At 41.2% G+C, this 23,342-nt stretch overlaps 2 protein-coding genes across 8 annotated transcripts in view; one reads left to right on the top strand and one right to left on the bottom strand.

Moving 5' to 3' along the window:
* The window catches only part of LOC129851034 (S-adenosylmethionine mitochondrial carrier protein-like), a 332,312-nt gene that overhangs the window by 118,432 nt on the left and 190,538 nt on the right, over nt 1–23,342 (bottom strand). The window lies entirely within an intron of this gene.
* Nucleotides 1–23,342, top strand: part of LOC129851033 (leucine-rich repeat-containing protein 4C-like) — a 169,869-nt gene that overhangs the window by 5,315 nt on the left and 141,212 nt on the right. For 3 of the 6 annotated variants that reach the window (XM_055917199.1, XM_055917196.1, XM_055917197.1), the window contains exon 1: nt 3,270–5,154. The exons of 1 other annotated variant lie outside the window; for it this stretch is intronic. The gene's annotated coding sequence lies outside the window, so the exon portion shown is untranslated. Of the gene's footprint in view, nt 1–3,266; nt 5,155–23,342 lie in introns of those variants that run through there. 2 more of the 6 variants (XR_008758927.1, XR_008758928.1) reach the window with 2 other exon arrangements.

Genomic DNA, 23,342 nt, shown 5'->3' with positions numbered 1-23,342 from the left:
ACAGCTTCTACCCCCAACTTTATTCTTACCTATATGTGCATACAGTTCCTACCTCATACCCGTGCACATCAACTCAGTACTGGTACCACGTGTATATAGCCAAGTTATTGTTACTCATTGTGTATTTATTCAATATTATAATATTTTTTTCTCTTTTCTCTCTCTGCATCATTGGGAAGGGCCCGTAAGTAAGCATTTCACTGTTAGTCTACACCTGTTGTTTACAAAGTATGTGATAAATACAATTTGATTTGAATTCTATTTGATTCTAATGATGATCACAAGGGCACGGGTCTAGGCCTTTCAGAGTACAAGGACACATAGTTCACAGAAATAAGACAAGACCCCTTTTAGAAGTGGTCACCAGAGAATCACAGGAGAGCAGTAAAATGAAAGCCTTAAATCCAAACCATTAGGCATGGCTGTTATTACATGACTGTTATTATTGCAGAGTGCTCAATGAAAGTGAATTGAAAAATACATGTGAACAGCATGAATCTCCTGTGCGGGGGCAAGGGAGAAATTATTGGAAAAGGTTACTACTTTGCCTCGGTGGAGAGTGGCTGGCTGTGGCTGTGTGCAATTGTAATAGGTTACATTTGCACTGTCATTCTGAGAGAATGAATGGGCAGTATATGTGTGTGGAGGGATGAGAAAGAGGGTGAGAGAGAGAACCTTTAATGTCAAACAATTAAAATGTCTCAATCATAGGCAAAGAATGCAGGATGGCAGCAGTGCACTTTGAGAGATGAATGGTCAACAACTGGAGGCATGATGACAGTATTGAAGACTGATGAATGATGCAACACTTTCACCGTTGAGGGAGCTGTGATGAGACGTAGACAGCTGGACAGACCCTTGGTCTGGCATTTTAAAAGGACCAGGCAAAAGGACTGCAACCACTGCAAATGAAATGTCTCATCTCTCTCATATAAGGAAATTGTTATATCAATATTATAATGTCCAGTTTCAGCACAATTCTAGTCAGTATATACAGCTGAAGTCGGACGTTTACATACACTTAGGTTGGAGTCATTAAAACTAGTTTTTCAACCACTCCAAAATGTTCTTGTTAACAAACTATAGTTCTGGAAAGTTGGTTAGGACATCTGCTTTGTGCATGACACAAGTCATTTTTCCAACAACTGTTCACAGACAGATTATTTCATGTATAATTCACTGTATCACAATTCCCTTGGGTCAGAAGTTGACTATACCTTTATCGCAGCTTGGAAAATTCCATAAAATGATGTCATGGCTTTAGAAGTTTCTGATTGACATCATTTGAGTCAATTGGAGGTGTACCTGTGGATGTATTTCAAGGCCTACCTTCAAACACATTGCTTTTTTGTTTGACATCATGGGAAAATCAAAAGATATCAGCCAAGACCTCAGAAAAATAAATTGTAGACCTCCACAAGTCTGGTTCATCCTTGGGAGCGATTTCCAAATGCCTGAAGGTACCACATTCATCTGTACAAACAATAGTACGCAAGTATAAACACCATGGGACCACACAGCCGTCATACCGCTCAGGAAGAAGACGCGTTCTGTCTCCTAGAGATGAACGTACCTTGGTGCGAAAAGTGCAAATCAATCCCAGAACAACCGTAAAGGACCTTGTGAAGATGCTGGAGGAAACAGGTACAAAAGTATCTATACCCACAGTAAAACAAGTCCTGTATCGACATAACCTGAAAGGCAGCTCAGCAAGGAAGAAGCCACTGCTCCAAAACCGCCACTAAAAAAGCCAGACTACAGTTTGCAACTGCACATGGTGACAAAGATTGTAATTTTGGGAGAAATGTCCTCTGGTCTGATGAAACAAAAATAAAACTGTTTGGCCAAAATGACCATCGCTATGTTTGGAGGAAAAAGGGGGAGGCTTGCAAGCCAAAGAACACCATCCCAACCGTGAAGCATGGGGGTGGCAGCATCATGTTGTGGGGGTGCTTTGCTGCAGGAGTGCATGGTGCACTTCACAAAATAGATGGCATTAAGAGGCAGGAAAATTATGTGGATATATTCAGGAGGAATGGGCCAAAATTCACCCAACTTATTGTGGGAAACTTGTGGTCTACCCAAAATGTTTGACCCAAGTTAAACAATTTAAAGGCAATGCTACCAAATACTAATTGAGTGTATGTAAACTTCTGACCCACTGGGATCGTGATGAAATAAATAAAAGCTGAAATAAATAATTCACTCTACTATTATTCTGACATTTCACGTTCTCAAAATAAAGTGGTGATCCTAACTGACCCAAGACAGGGAAATTTTACTAGGATTTAATGTCAGGAATTGTGAAAAACTCAGTTTAAATGTATTTGGCTAAGGAGTATGCAAACTTCCGACTTCAACTGTACTGTATGTCACTCAATGCTGCTTATTGTAGCCACTGTCAAACTATCATATTCAGTTTCTTGTTTAAGTAGTCCTATGTGTAGCAGAGGTAGTTCGGTGGGCTACAGTCGCATGATGAGTAACTGATGAGTAATTGTCTGAGACCTGAGGACTCATAGCAAATGCATATTTTATACAGTCATATAAAGCAATCCCAGAGGACCTAGACTACTTTCAGTATTATCAGTTGATTAGATTAAATAAATATTGTATCATAATTGCCATACATGTTAGACAATTATCTAGGCCTCCTGTTTGTTCTGCACTGTATTGACTGTAATTCCATTCTAGTGTTGAGAAATCACCCTGACACAGCAATTAGCTTCTACCACGCATTGGCCTCTTTCACTGCCTGATGATGAAGTGCATAATATTGAGTGAACTAGACAAAAGCGCTGGTTAACAGTCATTGCAATGATGATTTCTTATCATTCGGTACCTTAGTTGCCCGTTCATTGAATGTTTCCAAACAGTTTCACATCCCAATGTGAATGAAGTTGTAGACTCACTGAGGCCCAAAATATGGACTGTCTATTCAAGTGTAGCTAGCTGGTCAGGTGCCTCAAATATTGTGAGTGTGTTAGTTTTGATGACTCCACTTTGCTGAATTATGTTGGCTAAAATACGTTCGATCTTGAGTCATGTCGGTGTGCATAATATGCAATAATATGGCTATAACCATGCAGGACCTTCAGATGGCGAAATTCTTGCTTCCAAAAATGGACCAGTAGTCTACCCGGCTGCTCAAGGAGCCCGTGGCTCTGATGGTGTCATAGAGGGGGAGGGGGAGTCGGTAGGTGGCAGTCGTGTCCCATCTCCCTCCCTCCTTCCCTCTCCCTCGCTCTCTAACACACATACACACACAAATTCCCAAGTCTTACATGTACTGGAGCACAAACGCGCTTACACGCACCCATATTACCCCCAGACGCATCGCTCCTTATGACATCAACTGATAATGCAATTGACCAATCATTGGGTAGATGATGGCAGGAAACGTGATAATTATATTTCACCCATCAAAGTAAGATCGGGTGCGTGGGGAAAAAAATAGGGGGACGCCACACATGAATGCGCTTTTAAGAAGATATGTTGAGCCAGTCTAGAGGGAGTATTTCTGGCATTAACTGCAGCATCCGCGTCTCTGATAGCAGCATCAATTCACCAGCACTGACTGGCGGAATACTGATGGTCTTGTTCTGAGTTAAGGACGAAGCCAGTCCGGTGTGGGTGTGAGGCTGTCATCTCGCTGCAAATTAAGAAAAAAATACTTCCCAGCACTGCCCACTGTCTAGTGTCTAGCTCAGAACTTGAGCATGCATATGATTTATATGAGAGTTCACAAATGCATTGCGTATTTGAAGTTGGAATTTGGTGGATGTAAACGTATTCTTAGCCTGGTGATTTGTGGTCACTATTGCCCATCATCTTAAACGCGCATTTTGAGTTGCTGAGGAGCGCGCGCCGAGGATCATCACCAGGTGGATATTCGTTCCCTCTTGTGAGATATCAGTGAATTGGCTGTACTGGGGAGTCTCTGAGATGTGTATAGAGCCAGAGCGCAGAGAGAGGAGTCGATGATTGCTGTGGATGAAAACTGACAGGTGTAGCTTGTGGAACAAACGGCTCTCGATATGCGATGAGAAGTCGGGACACGAAACCTTTGGAACTATAAGAATACTATAGCGTATGCTATGTAATTTTGCATTTGATTGAAGAGTCACAGATCAAGGAAGGATGTTTTCGTGGTGAACAAGGCTTTAACACATCTATGTGGTCTTTATAGGCTCCTTCTATAAGAAGACCTGCTGGATGTCCCACCTGACGCGCAGTAGTAGTTCCTACATCAAACATACAGTAGCCTATGAAAATCGATAGAGGAATCTATCAGAAGACAAAGATAAACCTGACGACTGTATCTTTCTTCGACTCCTCCACCTGACGAATTCATATGCTAGCATCTCCGAGATCCAATCCAACGACAATCAATACGGAGGCAAAGAGAAATAAGAATATTGAAACCCGCACTGGGTTGTGCGTTGAAATCTAATCAGATTCCTGGGGGGTTGCAGAGTAGCAAGGGACTGAAGAGGGACAAAAAAGTTCTAGCTAAAAGTGTGACACCGGAATGACAACCATCAGCCACTTCATGTTTGCTCAATATGTGGATGAGCCGTAGATTATGACGAGGTTTCAGGATGGTATCAATCTGCGGGTCCACGGCTGCGTGAGACTGTGTCGTTAGTAGTCTGGCTCTGAAGAGGTTGGTTGTTTGTTTTATTGAAAATTAAAACATGAAGGATGGATCTGGGAAGAGTTCAGATTTCTCATAAATTCCTCACTGGTAAACGAAATGGCACCGGACTGTGACACATATAGCATTGTTGCCTTGTTAACCGCACAGCGGGTATCGCTCTGCATTTAACCATTAGTTTCAACGGTGGCACTTGTGGGTGCCTTCGTATATTTGCATCTTGATACATTTGAATGGGGGATGGATAAATTGACTCTATCGTCGTTGTGCAAGTCCTAACAATCAACCGATTGATACTAATTGATGGATTAAACGCTACATCGTTTACAATGTGGGGACCGGATAAACTGTGTGAAAGTATCACCACGGAGTCTGACAAATTGCTTGAGAATTGCGGATGTAGCCTATTTTCGATGCAGTTTTCGAGGGCAAGGAGCTGAAGAGGGAACTGTCGTTGTTTGAATCAGATCTGCTAACATCAGCATCTTTGGTGACAAGTAAGTTATATTTGTTTATTTGTTTAATTGAATTGATTCCTAAATGGCACCGACACCTTGCCCACAGTGTGTTACTGTTCTAGCTGAAGCCTATTGGTAACCTTATAGACTATTTCAAATCAGTGTTCCTTTGCTGCTCTATCCCACTTTGCCTTATTATCTTACTACAAGCAACCAATAGCACTTGAACGAGGGCATAGCCTGAAAGCTTCATCTGACGTCATCGGACAAAAAGCTAATTTTTGTGTGATGTGATGAATGGACCATTCGATTTGGCGTGTGTGTGCGTGGAGGGCGCGTAGAACTGCTTGTCGATTCAGCCATTATTTGACTAACCTTGAAGATAAAGACTGTAATATCTGTTCATACGATGCTGATACGATGCTGACAGGCTACTGATCATGATGTGTGAAGCGGCTGGTTGACTCCGTCGTGTTGAGTAGTGGTGATGCAGTCAGTTGCAGCATCCCATGCTGTATTCGGACCGTTGCACTTCAGCATCTATACCTAAGGCCTAATAACATCCAGAATATTTCATATTTTTTGCCGATTAGAATATTTACGGTAGGAAGCCCACCAAAGCTATATGCAGAGCACATTGCAGTGCAATGGACTTTAAACTGTTGTATTTCTAAGGCTCACCGCATGCGCCCTGGAGAAAAGCCCAACATATGAGAACCGCAATATCTTTGAGAATGATGTTGCAAGAACACTATAGGGGTGCAGTTTATGCACTTTAATTTAGACGTAACCATGGAGGTGTAATGTTTTTTTAATGCTGAGGTGCTGCGCTCTAATGTATGCTCGAGTAAAGACTAGTTGGCTCGCTTTTGCCGACTGCGCTGCAGTTCCCTCAGTGCTGACATTGAGAGAGCTGAAAATACAAGCTTCGTCTGCTCCTTGAGGCCGCTATGCAGTCTGTTGGCAAGAAAGAAAGTAGCATAATGTGTGGTATACACCATGGACAAAACATTAAGAACACCTGCTCTTTCCATGACATAGACTGACCAGGTGAATCCAGGTGAAAGTTATGATCCCTTATTGAAGTCACTTGTTAAATCCACTTCAATCAGTGTAGATAAAGGGGAGGAGAGAGGTTATTAATTCCTTAGAATTCCTTAGAATATTGTTTTTAGACCTAAATTTGTCATAAAATTCTAAGTCAAATAGTCGAATGATCCATAGTATGACCACGTTGTGTGTGTGGGGGGGTACTCAACTGACATGTTGAATTGTTTGTAGATGGTCATACTATGGATCATTCGGCTATTTGACTTTGAATTTTATGACACATTTAGGTCTAAAAACAATATTTATTTTTGCCTTTACTACTAAAGCCCATAGAAACGCAATGGATAACACATTCATACATTGAAAAAAGGACGGTTTAATAAGAAACACGGTTTTGAAGTGTATGTCCTAAATGTAGGAGATAAAAATAAAAATAAACTAGAAATATATTTAATTTTTACACATTTATCCTCCTTTTTTTTGGAGGGGGTAGGAACAAAATGACCTGCATATTTCCATTTGTTTTTTTTAACCGTATTTTGTTTTTAACCTGTATTCTGGTGACACTTGTGGGGGTTGTAGCAAAACGGAGAACAACGTTGTGTTCCTGAGAATCGCTCCTTTCCACAGTGGGGTCCCATTAGTTTGTAGCCCAAACGGTTCCGATGCTACCAAAAGGACGGTGGCCCATCAACGGTACCAACTTCAGACAAGTCTCCTGACACTTGTGGGGGTCATAGAGCAAAACAGAGTCTGTAGGTCAAACTGTTCGGAGGCTACAGATTTCGTGAGAAGACCAATTTCTGTGATGTCTCATGATCTGACAAAAATCGCTCTAGCTCTTCCACCTTTCACTGCAGATAGGAAGTGTGATACTCCCCCCCACAAAAAAAGTATATCTCTAGCTTAAACTGACAGATTTTGAAGGGGATTCTTTTATGTCTCATAACAAATGTAAATGTTCAATTACTCTGCCATTTTGTAAGTAATGTCCCCCTCGTCCTTGACTTTTTCGAAATAAGTCTATATAACACTGTTGTTGTTAGAATCTAAATATCACAAACAGAATTGTAGTTATAACCAGTTTTAGAAGGGGATGTAATTGCTTGAATGATTTTCCCCAGCCTGCTCCGCTCCTTCTCCCATAGTTGAATGTGACATTCCCAGTTGATCATCACCCCGATAATTGCCTCGAAACTGAACCTAAACTATACTGAAACTAATTTCACACATATACTGTAACACCAGATTAAATAAATTAAGTATAGTATGATGGGGAGAAAAGGAGAGAATGGGTGAGTTGATGAGTGAGGGGAAGCGAACAATGCATAATTATGTAATCATCAATTGTGAATGAAGAACAGGATGGGCCCATCTATTGTATTAATTTATTCTAATTATAATCTCAAAACGGTGTAGCCTATATCAGTCCACCGAATCTAAGCAGATGTATTTGTCTACTTTAGGCCTAAACGGAGTAGGCTACACAGTGAGAGCGTGCATCATTTACAATGGCAAGACCAAGACGAATGGATGCACGTGCTGCGCTAGTATTGTTACAAGATCTGAATGAAAATTACTCAAATGGCGGGGAAGAAATGGATCATGACATCTCTGTTATTCTGATTCATGCTGAACGGCTTTCCATATCTGGGAAAGGATCCATATCGGACAGCAGGTGAGCGAGTGTCGGATAATGTCTGTGCTAGGTGAAATGAGGAACTCGTAGCTGGCCTGTTGCTGTGTTCTACAACATGCTTGACTTGGCTGCTATCAACGCATGTGTTTTTCAAGCAGTGCATGAACAACACCCATAAGCAGAAGAGACTTCATCATGAGTCTGGCACACGGGCTACATGAGAGACATATGAGGGCCAAGGCTGCAGCAAAGATTCCACGTGAGCTATTGCGCGAGCCAAACTGCGCACAGCTACCAGGATGGAGAAGCTGCAAGGTCGGCAGATGCAATCTGAACAGAAACTGGACACCTGTTTCAGCTGCAGGTGACTTGTTTGTTGGAAGTGTTGAAATCAAGTGAAAGTGACAAAGATTTGTGGTGACTGTTAGGACAAGGGATAACAGCATAATGAAATAAATGATTGTGTGAAGACGCACACCATACTGCAAGCACGAGCGAGACCACAAATAATGTGTCCAATAACTGACAGTAATATACTATTTTTGACCGCTGTCATATCAACACTTATATTCATTGTAATGCCATTATTGCTTTTTGTTGATTTTCCCTATTCACAAGCATGCTTGACGCCTATACTGATATTTAGGCTACTGATATTTTCTTCATTCAATCAATCGTATTTAGAAAGCCCTTTTTACATCTGTAGATGTCACAAAGTGCTATACAGAATCCCAGCCTAAAACCCCAAACAGCAAGCAATGCAGATGTAGAAGCATGGTGGCATCTACAGATGTAAAAAGGGCTCGGAAAAACACCCTGGAAAGGCAGGAACCTAGGAAGAAATCTAGAGCTGAACCAGGCTCTGAGAGGTGTCCAGTCCTCTTCTGGCTTTGCCAGGTGGATATTCTAAGAGTACATGGCCATTTAAGGCCAAATTGTTCTTCAAGATGTTAAAAACTTCATAGATGACCTGAGGGTCAAATAATAATTGACCGCGTGTCTTGCGGTTTGTGTATTTTGTTGTGTTTCAATGCACAATTCATAGTTGTAACAAAGGCACTCCACAAATAAAAATTATGTTTTTAGTTCTTTTTCGGTTTTACATATAGCCTACAGTAACTTAAACACTTGAAAAGTCTGTTTTGTTCTTTCCAATATTGACAATTGATATTCTAATGTTTCCTAAGACCTTCATAAACACAACCAAATAACATTAGCACAAGTTCTAAGCCTGGCCTTTGTAACCACATTTTTGAGAAAATGGCTTTGAATGTTTTGGTACCTACTGGAGAGCTCCTCTTTGTCTTCACTCATTCAGCATCGTTCAGACCCTCTTAACCTTAAGCCCCACTTATCTATTTAAGGGTTGATCCAAGCATTCTGTCCTAACAATAGCAGTCAAGCACCCAAGTGATCTGGCTAACATTGGCTAGCTTGCTAGCTACCTCTAGACACAAATGAGAAAACAGCTCACTGACCATTTTACTCGCCCTAGCAGAGATGGTTAGGCTGTTTTTATGTTATCCAGAGCGTTGGTGACTGCAACGGTGCTGCTGACAACAATTTACGCTTTTTGGCCAACGTTTACTGGCACCGGCCATATTCAACGGGTGTTGAGCATTAGTAAATTCGTCAGTTATTTTGCACTCTGGCACACTAAGACGAGAGTGGTCTGAAATCGGAGTAGATAGCCAGAGCGAATTTACCAGCTACATCAATCAACAGTTGTTGCAGTAACATTCTATTGAAATGTTTACTTGCATAGTAGAGTCTTGTGTTATTGTATGTAGCTATCTAGCTAGGTAAACAATGAACCATAATTCCAACTCATGACATTACTTCACTGCATTCATCTGCAGGTAGCTAACCAACCAGGTTTAATGTTAGCTAGCTAACTTTAGGCTAGAACTAGCAAAGCAAATGGCTCTGAGATACAAATAATATTACTACACAGATCATACAAGTAATGTTAGCTAGCAAGCCAGCTGGCTAACTGTACACTTTAACTTGAAATTAAAATGACTTTCTGTCAAAATTAGAAACGTGTGATATCTGAAAATGTAACTATTTAGACTTTCTTACCTGTACACATCATGGATGGATGCTTCTCCTTCTCTGTCACGGATGCCATGGTTGCCCTTAGTTTGATTGAAGATGTAATCCGGAAACAGGGGTTTTCTCCATCTCCTTAGCTATCATACTCTAATTCCACTGATTTCAAAACTCGGTGCTCCAGAAACCCATCTTTCGGCATGTCCAACACACTCATTATCTCAGCCAATTATGGCTAGCGGGAAGGTTTGTTACTTTTTCTGTGGCTAAACCAACTAGGCTCATAATTTAACCATTTTATTTGTATCTACAGATGGCATAACATTTTGTTATTAAGGTATATGCAAGTGTACATGTTCCAGAAGGCATTTCTGCCAAAAAAACACATTTTGATAAAAAGTAGTGACCCGCAACATATGCCTAGTTTCCTGAAATGAGGCACATATGTGCACAGCACACTCATCAGGGTTATGGATGATGCTCTCCGCTGGTGCCAATAAGATAAGATACTGTTCACTCAAGTTGAGAATTTTGATAACCAAAATACAGATTTTACAATTTTTATTGTCTTCTCTTTACAGCAGCCATTTGCCTTCCAAACTATGATATCCCACAATGAAATGGGGGGTAGAGGAGAGACAAAACACAGGATATTAAGATACTGTATATACTGTATGACTAAGATAATTTTTATTAGTTTAAAAATCTAAACTTTGAGAACGGTCAATGGGAACAATATCACATTAACCTGTTTGGGCTGCAGGGGCAGTATTGAGTAGCCGGATAAAAGGTGCCCATTTCAAACGGCCTCGTACTCAATTCTTGCTCGTACAATATGCATATTATTATTACTATTGGATAGAAAACACTCTAGTTTCTAAAACCGTTTGAATTATATCTGTGAGTAAAACAGAACTCCTTTTGCAGCAAACTTCCTGACAGGAAGTGGAAAATCTGAAATCGATGCTCTCTTCTAGCCTGTTGGGGATGGGGGCGCTGTTTAGACTATTTATGCTAATTGGGTAATTTTTGAAACGGCTTCCCACAAAATCCTTGATCGTACAATATGCATATTATTATTATTATTGGATAGAAATCAGTCTATAGTTTCTATAGGAGTTGAAATTTTGTCTCTAAGTGGAACAGAGCCCATTCTACAGCAATTTCCCTGACATGGAGTCAGATTTGAGAAATGTTGGCCACTGTTCTGAAGTCAGTTAAAAGGGCACTGTCATTGCTATGACTATACGGACACTTCTTACGTCTTCCCCTGGATGCCTTTACGTGATGACGATTCCAATGGGGTCGATTGCGCGTTCACAGGCCCTATAAATTAAAAAACCCTGTAGCTAGCAAGTCTTTCCTTGCTGCGTAACGCGCGTGCTGGACACCGACCCGCTCCTGTTCCAAGCGTTAGTTTAGCCTGTTATATTTCTCCGGTCATCTTTTCACTCGTTATAGGAGTTAAAAACATCATAAGGTAGTTAATTTAAAGCGTTTTATAGCAATTTATATCCGTTTAGTGCGATTTTGGGACATTTATTTTGAAACGATGTGAATAGCTGGACACGCTTTTCAGTTCATCCCGAACGCAGTTGGCATTTCCACATGGCAAGAGGACAGCTTTCCACCAAAAGACGATTACTCCCAAGAAAGGATCCTTTGCCCAAGATACTGATGGAAGAACAGCTCAAGGTAGGACATTTTTATTATGATAAATCGTGTTTCTGTCGAAACATTTTAGTGGCTTAGGACGCCATGTTTTTTGACGTAGCTTCGCTTGGCGCAAACTGTATTGAAAAGTAAGGATAAATTAAAAAATGTAATTCCGCAATTGTATTAAGAATTAAATTGTCTATCAATCCCTGTCCACCCTATATTTTTTAGTCACGTTTATGAGTATTTATGTATAAGAGTAGATCACTGTCTAAGTGGCGCAAGGACATTTTCTGACCAGCTTGTCTACATTTCACATTGTCTAACCATGATTTTGGTGGCTAAATATAAACATTTGCGATCAAACTCTATATGGATTGTGTAATATGATGTTACAGGAGTGTCATCGGAAGAATTCTGAGAAGGTTAGTGAAAAAATTAATATCTTTTGGCGATGTTGACTTTTATCGCTCACTTTGGCTAGAATCAATGCTGGGCTGCTATGTGCTATGTGCTATGCTAATATAACGATTTATTGTGTTTTCGCTGTAAGACACTTAGAAAATCTGAAATATTGTCTGTATTCACAGGATCTGTGTCTTTCGATTCGTGTATGCTGTGTATTTTTACGAAATGCTTGATGATTAGTAAGCAGGTAAACACGTTGCTCTAAGTAGTTTTTCTATTCCATTTGTGACGGTGGGTGCAATTGTAACCTATGCCATCTACCTGAAATATGCACTTTTTTCTAACAAAACCTATCCCATACCATAAATATGTTATCAGACTGTCATCTAATGAGTTTTTTTGTTGGTTAGGGGCTATAAATATCTTAGTTTAGCCGAATTGGTGATGGCTACTGGTGTTGGTGGACAAATAAAAGATGGTGGATTATGCTAATGTGTTTTTAGGTAATAGATGTACATCTTTACATATTGTGTCTTCCCTGTAAAACATTTTAAAAATCGGAAATGTTGACTGGATTCACAAGATCTGTGTCTTTCATTAGCTGTATTGGACTTTAATGTGTGAAAGTTAAATATTTTAAAAATATATTTTTTTTGAATTTCGCGGCACTGGTTTTTCAGTGGGGGGGGGGGGGGTGTGCCGCTAGCGCCACGCTGATCCTAGACAGGCTAGGGGCTGCCTATTAAAGTCCTTGATATTTAAAAGTTTAGATGCACTTCATACGTCTTCCAGTAGATGTCGACAAGGAGTGAGAGAAGAAATGGAGTGTGTAACTTGATCTGGCCTCGAATTATAGCTCTTGGCATGACGTGTCACCACCAGGGACCTGGATTTGCCTTCTGATAACCTGCCGTTATGGACGACTAATATCTCCGGTTTTGATTTTATTTGATACGTGTGACAATATCATCGTAAAGTATGTTTTTTCAATATAGTTTAATCAGATTATTGAAATTTTTTCGGGAGTTTTGCCATGTTCCGTTCTCTTCCGTTTGTTGACATGGAGAGATTCGCGCCACTTGGCAAGTGTGCTTGCTAAATCGAGAGGGAAAAAGGCCGTTCTAAATCCAAACAACGATTGTTCCCGACAAAGGACCCCTTGTACAACATTCTGATGAAAGATCAGCAAAAGTAGGACCCATTTTATGATGCTATTTCATATATCTGTCGTACATGTGAACTAGTCATTTGCGCACAGAGTTTGGGTACTCTCTCGCTATACCTAAGCTGGATGTCGTAATGAAGTTATTTTTAGAATTCTAACACGACGATTGCATTAAGAACTAGTGTATCTATCATTTCCTATACAACAGGTATTTTTTAGTTATGTTTATGAATAGCTATTTGGTCAGAATATGTCTGTCAGAAAAAGTGTCAGAAAAATATCCGGACGTTGTGGGAAAAAGATGCTACGTTAGCACAATGTATAACCACTGATTTCAGCTCTAAATATGCACATTTTCGAACAAAACATAAGTGTATGTATAACCTGATGTTATAGGACTGTCATCTGATGAAGCTTATCAAGGTTAGTCAAAAATTATATATCTTTTGCTGGTTTGTTACGATCGCTAACTTTTGCTACTGGGAAATGGCTTGTGTTTCTGGCTATTGTAGTAAGCTAATATAATGCTATATTGTGTTTTCGCTGTAAAACACTTAAGAAATCGGAAATATTGGCTGGAATCACAAGATGCCTGTCTTTAATTTGCTGTACACTATGTATTTTTCAGAAATGTTTTATGATGAGTATTTAGGTATTTGACGTTGGTGTCTGTAATTATTCTGGCTGCTTTTGGTGCAATTTCTGATGGTAGCTGCAATGTAAACTATGATTTATACCTGAAATATGCACATTTTTCAAACAAAACATAGATTTATTGAATAACATGTTATAAGACTGTCATCTGATGAAGTTGTTTGTTGGTTAGTTTGGTTGGTTCTTGTTTAGTTAGGTTGGCTTTGTGCATGCTACCTGTGCTGTGAAAAATGTCTGTCCTTTTTTGTATTTGGTGGTGAGCTAACATAAATATACGTGCTGTTTTCGCTGTAAAACATTTTAAAAATCGGACATGTTGGCTGGATTCACAAGATGTGTACCTTTCATTTGCTGTATTGGACTTGTTAATGTGTGAAAGTTAAATATTTCAAAAAAATATATTTTGAATTTCGCGCCCTGCACTTGAAGTGGCTGTTGTCATATTTTGGCCAGCCTCGGGCTTGCAGCCAGAAGAAGTTAATAACATGGCATTCTCTCACCCTCAGCTTGCAGGCATGTTCCTGCTAATGTCAAACATGTAGGCGTACTAGCCCACAAAGCAACACAGTGCTGGGCGTGGGCACAGCGAGAAGAGCTTTCCACCCACCAGTGCTGCATCAAGGTGAGCACTTTTCTTAGTAATGGCTCGCATAGCTGTCCATGGTCCTTAAATCGTTTCTTTATGTGCTCAGCTTTATTAGCCACAATCTTGTGTTTACTAATTTAGTTACATAAAAAGCATGAGCTGGCGCACACCCAGAGAAAATTATTTAGTGTAGATGTGCTGACTAACGATAAATAAACTGTAAGCTATAAAAACAAAGAGAGTCACACACTCCATATGTATAAACTCCTAGTAATTTATTGGGTAATACACCAACGTTTCAGCGTCACTTTACCTTCTGACCCTGAAGAAGGCACAGTGATGCCGTCAGATGCTCACTCACTCTCTCACACGCACAATCACACACACCTAAACACACACACACACACACACCAATTGTAAATATGCAGTGCCTACAAAGAAATGTGCACGCTGTTCACAAAACGCTTTTTTGCAGGCTTTTTTTTTTTTACAAACAGCCATGAGTTAAATTAACTTAGGCTGCAGTGATACTGCTTGTATGCAACCATCTAATCTTGGCCTATGGAAAGGGAGACACAGATTGTACAATATGACGTCTTTCTAACCTGGAGGATGAAATGATTGTCCAAACACAAAGTTTCAAGTGGCACTGACTGACCCAATGATGAATAGTGAATGTGCACACTCAACTGAGACATGGACGATGCTCACCACTCGTTCCAATAAGATATGCTACAATTCGCTCAAGTTGATAATTTTGAGAACTGAAAAACAGATTTGTGTTTTCATTTTCTTCTCTTTACAGCAATAGCCCTTTGTTTTCCAAATGATGTTTTCCCGTGATTGTATTTTTTTATATTGTGTTATGCCTGTCCCTATTTTAGCTGCTTTCCACTGACATTCACAACTCAACAATCATCGATTTGATATTAGCAGCACACGTTGCCCAAGTTGCGGTCCTTCCAACTGCAGGCTATGTACTTGATATTTAAACTTTTTTTTTAAGAAGCTAATGATCAAATGGGGCCAAATCAACTAGACTATTTTGAATGATACATTTCTTTCTGTATAGACAGGAGTAATTAAATAATGTTGGCAATTTTAATTACATTTACTTTGAATTAAATTGCCTATTGCCTGCCTTTCCCCCTCTTTCTCTCCCCCTTGTGGTGAATATCAAGTGATCTGGAGCAGTGCTCGCAAACATCTTCCACTTGTACTTTGTATTAATTTACAATTATAAACTTGGCAAAAAGGGAATGGGAACAATACGGCATGGATTCAGGTGTGTTCCTAAGAATGGACTAAAAGTGGAGGAGGTTCTGCTCGCAGTCGGTGAACATGTAGGAGCTGAATTTATACATTATGCTTCCAGAATGAACAAAGCTGTGGTTGTGTTCATGAAAAGAGCACATTTGGTTGGTAGGCTAATTGCTAGTGGAATATATGTAAGGGGTGTGTTGGTGCCAATTTCGCCTCTTTCTACCCATTCGACAAGGGTGGTAGTTGCAAATTTGCCTCCGTTTATTACGGATGATCAAATTATGAAAGCTGAGTCATGTTGGTAAGTTTGCTAACAGTTTTCGTATACTGTCAGCAGGTTTTTAGGCAGATGCCGTTAAGCACGTTGTTTCGTTCCGGGGGAAGAGGAGGGTGTCAAGTGGAAAAGGAAAAAGGGGGGGAATTAAGGAGGTGGGAGGGGAGAGGCTGGTGTGGCCAAAGGCACCATGGAACCTTTGCCTGGTGCTGGGGGGGAGGCCCAGACCAGAGAGGAAGGGCAGGTGGTCAGGATGGGAGATGGAGATGAGGAGGAAAGTCTGAGGAAGAGGATGATGAAGGGTTTTTTCAGACTCCTCTTCAATGGGTCCGGAGCTGACAGCCAGTCAAGCAGAGGCGTCAAAGTACACGGTGAGGGAACTGACAAGGTTCCTGAATGAGACCAAGGGGGAAAAAGTTCGTCTTTGGCTTTTTTTCTGATCTGAGAAAGTTTGTACTATCAATACAACATGCTATGAAAAATGAGGGGCATGGTGTCCTTTCACCCAGGAAACGGTTTACGTTGAGGAAGTGGGTCACAACAGTGCGTAAGGGTCTACCTTCAGACACTGTTTAGATGTATCGTTTCTTTCTGGCACTGGGGCTTTTTGAGCTTTGCTATTGGTTTCTTTCTTTTCTGTCTTTTCTCCCAATTCTTATGGAGACTCTTCGGGTAGGCTTGCTCAATATAAATGGCACCAGAGATGCGGGAAAGAGGAGTGTGTTGGGTGAATATGTAAAACTAAAAAAAGTACAGCTGTTGTTTCTGCAGGAGACGCATAGTGATGTGGTGAATGAAGTCAATTAGGGGCTCTGGTGGAAAGGGGCGAGTGTGTTGAGCCATGGGACACATTTTAGTGCAGGGGTGGCAATCCTTTTTGTACTGGGTCTGTCTGTAAAAAAAATGCTCCTCAAAGGAGGTGTGTAGGGGTAGGTTGCTTGTTGTAAAAGCAGAAATTAACAACATGGGTTTTGTCTTTATAAATGTGTATGTACCTAACACAGGGAGAGAGAGGGGGGTTCTATTTGGGTGTCTTATACAGGAACTCTCACAGGTAGGGCCTGAGGAGATGCTGGTGGTCGCCGGGGACTGGAACTGTACAATGGATTTTACGAAAGACAGAAATGGGGAGGAGCCTCATTCAGTGTCAGTGGGAGTGTTAAGAGGCATAATTAATCAGTGGATGTTTGGAGAACTTAACATCCCAACACAAGACAGTATACATGGGTGAAGGTTTTTGGGGCTAGGGTGAGTGCAGCCCAACTTGATCGTTTTTACATGTCCAGGAATCAGAGCAATATGCTGTTGGGAGCTACCATTCTCCTGGTGGGTTTTTCGGATCACCACATAACCTTGGTTTGGCTGTTTATTCCACCAGGGCCCCGGCAGGCATCCTATTGGAAGTTTAATGTAAAGCTCTTACAAGATGCCACTTTTTTCTCAGGTTTGCAGACCTTTTGGGAAAGGTGGGGGCAGCGAAGAGAGGAGTATGAGTTTTTGAGTCAATGGTGGGATGTGGGGAAAATCCAAATTCGTCTTTTCTGTCAACAGTATACAGCTCTCTCATCCTCAGAGGCTAGGAGAGTATTGGGGGAACTAGAACATAGTATTAGTGAGATGGAGGTAGAGATGGTGGGGCAAGGCAATGTAGGCCTCCAGGCTAATTTAGCTGAATTACGTAGGGACCTGGGCATTTTTTTCCAGGTTAAAACTAAGGGAGCACTTGTAAGAGCTAGGTTGAGAGTTGCCGATGAACTGCCGTCGGGCGTCTCTGACTCTTCTGCCCAAAAAAGGGGACTTGTGTGAACTTAAGAACTGGAGGCCTGTGGCATTGCTCTGTGCGGACTACAAGCTATTTGCCAAGGTCTCTAACAGACTGAAGACCCACCTGGACTCGATAGTACATAAAGACCAAACATATTGTGTTCCGGGACGCTCAATCACGGACAACTTGTTCTTAATCAGGGACATGTTGGACTTGTTAAGAGGTTCTAATGTGAACTTTGGACTGGTCTCTTTAGATCAAGAGAAGGCTGTTGATAGAGTGGACCATGAGTATCTGTTTAATGTGACGTCTGTGTTTGTGTTTGGGAAGAGTTCTTTTTACCTGTGTGAAGCTGTTGTATGCTGGAGCGTCATGTGTGGTCAAGGTGGGAGGGTGGCTCAAATCAAATCAAAGTTTATTTGTCACGTGCGCCGAATACAACAGGTGTAGACCTTACAGTGAAATGCTTACTTACAGGCTCTAACAAATAGTGCAAAAAAAAGGTATGTGTGTGTGTGTGTAGGTAAGTAAAGAAATAAAACAACAGTAAAAATACATTTTAAAATAAGAGTAGCAAGGCTATATACAGACACCGGTTAATCAGGCTTATTGGGGTAGTATGTACATGTAGGTATGGTTAAAGTGACTATGCATATATGATGAACAGAGAGTAGCAGTAGCGTAAAAGGAGGGGTTGGCGGGAGGTGGGACACAATGCAGATAGCCCAGTTAGCCAATGTGCGGGAGCACTGGTTGGTCGGGCCAATTGAGGTAGTATGTACATGGATGTATGGTTAAAGTGAATATGCATATAAGATAAACAGAGAGTAGCAGCAGCGTAAAAGAGGGGTTGGGGGGGGGGGAACACAATGTAAATTGCCCGGGTAACCATTGGTTACCTGTTCAGAAGTATTATGGCTTGGGGGTAAAAACTGTTGAGAAGCCTTTTTGTCCTAGACTTGGCACTCCGGTAACGCTTGCCATGCGGTAGTAGAGAGAACAGTCTATGACTGGGGTAGCTGGGGTCTTTGGCAATTTTTAGGGCCTTCCTCTGACACCGCATGGTGTAGAGGTCCTGGATGGCAGGCAGCTTTGCCCCAGTGATGTATTGGGCCGTACGCACTACCCTCTGAAGTGCCTTGCGGTCAGAGGCTGAGCAATTGCCGTACCAGGCAGTGATGCAACCGGTCAGGATGCTCTCGATGTTGCAGCTGTAGAACCTTTTGAGGATCTTAAAACTTCTTATGGCTGCAGGGGGCGTATTGAAAAACTGGAAAATATGTGCCCATTTTCAAACGGCCTCTTAATCAATTTTTGCTCTTACAATATGCATATTATTACTACTATTGGATAGAAAACAGTCTCTAGTTTCTAAAAACGTTTGAATTATTTCTCTAAGTAGAACAGAACTATTTTTACAGCCCATTTCCTATCCGGAATTGAGATTTCCAAAATCGATGTCTCTCTTCAAGACCTTGTCTATAAAAGGGCATGTCACTTGGGACAATAGAAACACGTCATACGCCTTCCCCTGGGTGTCATGCGGAAGTGAGAGCAGAAAGGACTTGAATATCTCGTTCAGGGCTTGAATACAGCCTCTTGGAGTGAGAGGACCGCCATAATTTTTTTTCTCCCAGGCGCGAAGTTGGACTTTGTATTGTTTCCTGGATAACTGTCGTTATAAGTGAATATAGTCTCCGGCTTCGAATTGACTTGATACATGTCACAATATCATCCTAAAGTATGTTTTTTCAATGTAGTTTAATTATATTATTGAAATTTATTAGGGACTTTAGACGTGATGCTTTGGAAGAATTGTTTGAAGAAGGAGAGGTTAGCGCCGCACGGCCAGTGTGCTTGCTAATTCAAGAGGGAAATAGTTCGTTCTGGATCCCAAACAAAGACTGTACTGGACAATGGACCCCTTTACAACATTCTGATGAAAGATCAACAAAGATAAGGACCCAATTTGGGATGCTATTTAATATATCTGTCGAGCTGTGCTATCGCTACCGATTACTTGGAATCAATGTTGTTGTGTGTTAGCCATTGCAGTAAGCTAATATAACGATATATTGTGTTTTCGCTGTAAAACACTTAAAAAAATCGGAAATATTGTCTGTATTCACAAGATCTTTGTCTTTCATTTTGCTATACACCATATATTTTTCTGAAATGTTTTATGATGAGTAATTAGGTAGTTGACGTTGGTGTCTGTATTTACTCTGGCTACTCCCGTGCGATTTCTGACTAGCTATGATGGTAGCAGTAATGTAAAACTGATTTATAGCTAAAATATGCACATTTTTTGAACAAAACATAGATTTATTGTGTAACATGTTATAGGACTGTCATCTGAGGTAGTTTTTTCTAGGTTATTTAGGTTGGTTCTAGGTTAGTTAGGTTGGCTTGTGCATGCTACTTGCATCCTACTTGTGCTGTGAAAAATGTCTGTCCTCTTTTTTATTTGGTGGTGAGCTAACATAAATATATGTGGTGTTTTCTCTGTAAAACATTTAAAAAATCGGACATGTTGGCTGGATTGACAAGATGTTTATCTTTCAAATGCTGTATTGGACTTGTTAATGTGTGAAAGTTAAATATAAAAAAAAATAGATTTTGAATTTCACGCCCTGCAATAGAGCTGGATGTTGTCATAAGTGTACCGACGTCGGGACAGCCCGCCTAACAGGTTTAAGACCCATGCCAAATCTTTTTAGATTGCTGAGCGGAAATAGGCTTTGTCGTGCCCTCTTCACGACTGTCTCGGTGTGTTTGGACCATTCTAGTTTGTTGTTGATGTGGACACCAAGGAATTTGAAGCTCCCAACCTGCTACACTACAGCCCCGTCGATGAGAATGGGGACGTGCTCGGTGCTCCTTTTCCTGTAGTCCACAATCATCTCCTTAGTCTTGGTTACGTTGAGGGATAGGTTGTTATTCTGGCACCACCCGGGCCAGGTCTCTGACCTCCTTCCTATAGGCTGTCTCGTCGTTGTCTGTGATCAGGCCTACCACTGTTGTGTCGTCTGTAAACTTAATGATGGTGTTGGACTCGTGCCTGGCCATGCAGTCGTGGGTGAACAGGGAGTACAGGAGGGGACTGAGCACGCACCCCTGGGGAGCTCCAGTGTTGAGGATCAGTGTGGCAGATGTGTTGCTACCTACCCTCACCACCTGGGGGCGACCCGTCAGGAAGTCCAGGATCCAGTTGCAGAGGGAGGTGTTTATTCCCATTTTCCTTAGCTTCGTGATGAGCTTTGAGGGTACTATGGTGTTGAACGCTGAGCTGTAGTCAATGAAAAGCATTCTCACATAGGTGTTATTTTTGTCCAGGTGGGAAAGGGCAGTGTGGAGTGCAATAGAGATTGCATCATCTGTGGATCTGTTTGGGCGGTATGCAAATTGGAGTGGGTCTAGGGTTTCTGGGATAATGGTGTTGATTTGAGCCATTACCAGCCTTTCAAAGAACTTCATGGCTACAGACGTGAGTGCTACGGGTCTGTAGTCATTTAGGCAGATTGCCTTTGTGTTCTTGGGCACAGGGACTATGGTGGTCTGCTTGAACAACGTTGGTATTACAGACTCAATCAGGGACATGTGGAAAATGTCAGTGAAGACACCTACCTCCCGGAGCACACGTCCTGGTAATCCGTCTGGCCCCGCAGCGTTGTGTATGTTGACCTGTTTAAACATCTTACTCATGTCGGCTACTGAGAGCGTGATTACACAGTCGTCCGGAACAGCTGATGCTCTCATGCATGCCTCAGTGTTGCTTGCCTTGAAGCGAGCATAGAAGTGATTTAGCTCGTCTGGTAGGCTCGTGTCACTGGGCAGCTCGAGGCTGTGTTTCCGTTTGTAGTCTGTAATAGTTTGCAAGCCCTGCTACATCCGACGAGCGTCGGAGCCGGTGTAGTATGATTCAATCTTAGCCTTGTTTTGACGCTTTGCCTGTTTGATGATTCGTCGCAGGGCATTTCTTGTAAGCTTACGGGTTAGAGTCCCGCACCTTGAAGCGGCAGCTCTACCCTTTAGCTCAGTGCGAATGTTGCCTGTAATCCACGGCTTCTGGTTGGGGTATGTACGTACTGTCACTGTGGGGATGACATCCTCGATGCACTTATTGATAAAGCCAGTGACTGATGTGGTGTACTCCTCAATGCCATCGGAAGAATCCCGGAACATGTTCCAGTCTATGATAGCAGAACAGTCCTGTAGTTTAGCGTCTACTTTATCTGGCCACTTTATTATAGACCGAGTCACTGGTGCTTCCTGCTTTAATTTTTGCTTGTAAGCAGGAATCAGGAGGATAGAGTTGTGGTCGGAATTACCAAATGGAGGGCGAGGGAGAGCTTTGTACGTGTCTCTATGTGTGGAGTACAGGTGATCTAGAATTTTTTTCCCTCTGGTTGCACATTTAACATGTTGATGGAAATTTGGTAGAACTGATTTAAGTTTCCCTGCATTAACCTCTTTGGGCTGCACGGGCAGTATTGAGTAGCCTGGATAAAAGGTGCCCATTTCAAACAGCCTCGTACTCAATTATTGCTCGTACAATATGCATGTTATTATTACTATTGGATAGAAAACACTCTCTAGTTTCTAAAACCGTTTGAATTATATCTGTGAGTGAAACAGAACTCATTTTGCAGCAAACTTCCTGACAGGAAGTGGAAAATCTGAAATCGATGCTCTGTTCTAGGGCCTGCCTATAAATGTCCTTGATATTTATTAGTATACATGCACTTCATACGTCTTCCACTAGATGTCGACAGGTAGTGAGAGAAGAAATGGAGTGTATAACTTGATCTGGGGTCGAATAAAGCTCTTTGTATGACGTGTCACCAGTTTCCTGTTTTCTGGGGCGCGTGCGAAGGGACCTGGTATTGCCTTCTGAAAAGTTGTCGTTATAGACGACTAATATCTCCGGCTTTGATTTTATTTGATACATGTGACAATATCATCGTAAAGTATGTTTTTTCAATATAGTTTTATTAGATTATTGAATTTTTTTCGGGACGTTAGGCGTGTTGCTTTGTCTGCGTACGTTCAGGAAGCAGAGCTTCGCGCCACTTTGCTAGCTTTCCGTGCTAATTGACTGGAGAAGAGAACATTCTAAATCCAAACAACGATTGTTCTGGACAAAGGACCCTTGTACAACATTCTGATGGAAGATCATCAAAGTAGGACCCATTTTATGATGCTATTTCATATATCTGTCGAACATGTTGTACTAGTAGTTTGCGCCCAGATTTTGGGCACTCTCTCGCTATAACTAAGCTGGATGTCATAATGAAGTTATTTTTAGAATTCTAACACAGCGATTGCATTAAGAACTAGTGTATCTATCATTTCCTATACAACATGTATTTTTTAGTAACGTTTATGTATAGTTATTTGGTCAGAATAGTTGAGTGTCATAAAAATATCTGCACATTCTGGTTAAAAGATGCTACGTTAGCACAATGTATAACCACTGATTTCAGCTCTAAATATGCACATTTTTGAACAAAACATAAGTGTATGTATAACCTGATGTTATAGGACTGTCATCTGATGAAGCTTATCAAGGTTAGTCAAAAATTATATATCTTTTGCTGGTTTGTTATGATCGCTAACTTTTGCTGCTGGTAAATGGCTTGTGTTTCTGGCTATTGTGGTAAGCTAATATAATGCTATATTGTGTTTTCGCTGTAAAACACTTAAGAAATCGGA

This window comes from Salvelinus fontinalis, chromosome 3, assembly GCF_029448725.1.
Source record: "Salvelinus fontinalis isolate EN_2023a chromosome 3, ASM2944872v1, whole genome shotgun sequence".
Lineage (NCBI taxonomy): Eukaryota > Metazoa > Chordata > Actinopteri > Salmoniformes > Salmonidae > Salvelinus > Salvelinus fontinalis.
The sequence above is the reverse complement of the archived record's forward strand: the minus strand, read 5'-3'. Positions and strand labels throughout refer to the sequence as shown.